We start from the raw sequence: 3,737 nt of genomic DNA on the forward strand, positions 1-3,737 counted from the left end.
GTCACCTGCTGGACTGGAGACGTGCTAACAGAGCAGGAGCTGCAGGAGGAGAAGCAGGAGGAGAAACAGGAGGAGAAGCAGGAGGAGAAGCAGGAGGAGAAACAGGAGGAGAAGCAGGAGGAGCTGCGGTTTAATGGTTTACAGCTAACAGAAGTATTATAGACCAGTCTCTTTTGGTTTATTTTTTATATATATGTATATTAGGGCTGAAACAATTAATGGGATTAATCAATTATTGGAAAAATAGTCATCTGAGTTACTAATGGATTAATCATTAACTTTAGAGACTCTGCCTTTAGCTGACAGAGCGATCCGCTGAGAACAGGAATTATAACAAGGTTGTAAAGAAAATATATAAACATTTAGCATTTAAGATAAATAAAAAAACACTTCTACTGTGGATCTGCTCTATCCAGAACTACTAAAGTAGAAAAGTTTTAGTTTCACCTTGTTTAATTTCATTGTCTGCCTGACGTCCCAGCATCTCCTAAACTCTGGCAGACGCTGAACTTTCTATGGATTGTTTCTATTCTGAGCGTAAACATAGAGGATTCAGAACGAGTCCAGAACTTCTGTCCAACCTTTTGGATGAAACGACTTCCTGTTTTTTCCAGGATCTCAGTCAGCTTCCAGGTGGTGAGGACCAGCTCGTTTGTTTGATGCTGAGACGCTCTCCCTCTGTTGGACCCACAATGATCTGAGTTTCTACTCCATTAAGCTAACGATGGATGGATTATTTCCTCCGGCTCATATTTGCTGGCATTTTTCTGATATCAGATCTGTGTGTGCTTGTTGTTTGGGGATCCTTTAGCTGTGATGATCAAACATAATAACCGCAGTCATGCAGTTGGTCAAACAGTATCCAGCCTGATGGAGCGCTCACATGGCAGCATTCCTGAATCCCACTGCAGCCTGAGCCGCCGCTGCTGCTTTTGGGAAAGTTTGCTTTCCAGGATTATCCAGACCTGGCTGATTAAAAGCTGTTATTGCAGGGCTGATTGCTCACTTTGTCAGCTGTTTTCCAGAGAGAGCCTTCAGTTAAAGGGGTTTCTGAACATTAATAAGATGATGAAGTAAATATCCACACAGAGCGGAGCGCTCTGGTATCTTATCTATACTTGCAGCATATAATCCTATGTGTAAATTGCTGATCAGAGCACATCATGAAATGCCTCGCGCTGTAATCTGTCACTGCAACGCTTGAACAGCCTGTCAGGAACACGCGGAGCGCTCAGTGTGGTGAAAGTCCACTTCCTTTTTCCCAGAGGATTCTGTAAGAGAACATTGACTCAGAAAGGGAAGAAACTTTCTTATTTGGTTAGTAATATGCTAGTTTAACACGCGTGACAAAGTTCATATGGAAAACAGGCTTAAAGGTCGAGGCTGCGCATGTAACTGAGGTTCAAAGGTTCAGTGATCTGAGCTGATGGCCCTCAGGAGGCCACGGCAGATACCGTCAGGAGCTGCAATAAGCTGCTGGCTCCACATTCACCCTTCCTCTCACCTTTTCACCCGCAATGCTCCTAAATATGAGGTGTCCTATTCCTTGTCAACTGCCGACTCTGTTGGCCCGTTCAAACCAATCATCTCATCTCTGCTCCAGCAGATCAAACTGCCGGTAGTAACCATTAGTTTGCAAATTGATTAATTGACAGATTAATCTGGGGGAGTGGTGGCCTACTGGTCAGTGCAGTGCTCTGTGCTCTGAGAAGGTTGCAGTACCTGGTTTGATCCCAACAGACTGCCACTCTGGGTCCCTGAGCAAGACCCTTAACCCCACCCTGCTCCCCAGGTGCCGCACAATGGCAGCCCACTGCTCCCCAAGGGGAGTGGTTAAAGGCAGAGAGGGAATATCTCCAATGTGACATCTATACATTTCAATTATTATTATTTTTTATTAATAATCTGATAGGCAGGGGTTCATTAATGGCCCCCTTTTCACCTTATCGATTTAGACCAGCGTATGCCTGATGAAAGGAGAATCTGGCAGAAAAACGCTGCCATAGGTTTTGTATAAGTTATGAGCATGTGCATAACTGCTGCGTGTTCTGGATGGAGCAGATTGACAGGAGAAACGTTCGTTAAACTTAAAGTTCATGTATTTTGTTTTGGTTTTTTTACAATCTCATAATTCCTGCTCTCAGTGGGTGGCTCTGTCAGCTAAAGGCGTGTTTTAGATTAGTCGATTACTGAATGAGTTGACGATTATTTCAATAATGGATTAATCCAATTAATTATTTCAGCCCTAGTTGAAACATTAATGTTGATTGATTGTTGAATGCTGTATAGTGTCTGAACCGTCATGAGGTTAACGACGGTTTATCTCTCAGCTCAGGTCACTGGGAGACGTCTGTTCTGACTGTTTTCAGAAAGCAGGGCTGAAAAAACTAAAAACCGCTTAAAAGCCTCTAAAGAGAAGCAGATGTAAACGTGCCGTTTGTTGCCAACCAAAGCTCGTCATGACCGGGCTGTGGCCAGGACGAGCGACCGGCTGGCTGCGGCCAGAGTGAGCGACCAGGCCACGGCGAGCAACCGGCTGTGGCCAGGGCGAGCGACCGGCTGGCTGTGGCCAGGGCGGCCAGGGCGAGCGACCGGCTGGCTGCGGCCAGGACGAGCGATCAGTGCAAAGGACAGGTCCCTAGCGACAGAGCGGTTTGCTCTGGGGCTAGAATCTGTTTAGAGCCAATTGTCATCAGGTAATAATCAGTTTTTCATCGAAGCGTCTGGATTGTTGCAGGACTTTTTAGGACTGTCCTGTTTTACAGCAGCCTGGCCACCATAACACAGCGAGCACATGGCTAATTAGCATAACAGGCCAGGATGCCTGGAGCTTATTTCTGAACAAGCCATGCTGGGACTGAATGTCACTTATGTTTCTGACTGGCATGAATGACGTTGAGTTGAAGGGAAGGAGGGCAGGTTTGACACGGTGTGCCAGGCTGACAGTCCCTCCATCGTTCACCACACCAGGGATTCCCCCCTCCTCTTTGCTGATGGTGTTTATGGCATTCCTGTTTTAAGGAAAGGTTTGTGGAAAAGGCCTCAAACATGTGAATATTCCCAGGAACGCCTATCTCTCTATGTTAAGTAACAACCAAGTTAATATTTAATAGAAACTTCTCTTTATGGTGAAGAAAAGCTTCCAGAAACAGCAGCTGACCATAAAACTGATAACAGTGGCTGATTGGAAGAGAGCTGAACCGTGCGTCCGTGTTGGAGGTGTTGGTACATCATGTTAGCTCCGAGGTCATATTGAAATGATTGGCCTCCAAATATGCCGTGGCTGGCATACTGTGGCTGACATGGCCGTACTGTGGCTGACACGCCGTACTGTGGCTGACACGGCCATACCGTGGCTGGCATACTGTGGCTGACACGCCGTACTGTGGCTGACACGGCCATACCGTGGCTGGCATACTGTGGCTGACACGCCGTACTGTGGCTGACACGNTACCGTGGCTGGCATACTGTGGCTGACACGCCGTACTGTGGCTGACACGCCGTACTGTGGCTGACACGGCCGTACTGTGGCTGACACGGCCGTACTGTGGCTGACACGGCCATACCGTGGCTGGCATACTGTGGCTGACACGCCGTACTGTGGCTGACACGGCCATACCGTGGCGGACATACTGTGGCTGATATGGCCGTACCGTGGCGGACATACTGTGGCTGACACGGCCGTACCGTGGCTGACACGCCGTACTGTGGCTGACATGGCCGTACTGTGGCTGACA

The 3,737-nt window shown here is 47.6% G+C and overlaps 1 protein-coding gene across 1 annotated transcript in view; it reads left to right on the forward strand.

Annotated features, from left to right (window-relative positions):
• Positions 1-3,737, forward strand: part of usp32 (ubiquitin specific peptidase 32) — a 69,707-nt gene that overhangs the window by 739 nt on the left and 65,231 nt on the right. The gene's annotated exons all lie outside the window — the stretch shown is intronic.

The sequence above is a fragment of the Cyprinodon variegatus genome, unplaced genomic scaffold, assembly GCF_000732505.1.
Source record: "Cyprinodon variegatus isolate N-32 unplaced genomic scaffold, C_variegatus-1.0 Scaffold329, whole genome shotgun sequence".
In the NCBI taxonomy this organism is placed as follows: domain Eukaryota; kingdom Metazoa; phylum Chordata; class Actinopteri; order Cyprinodontiformes; family Cyprinodontidae; genus Cyprinodon; species Cyprinodon variegatus.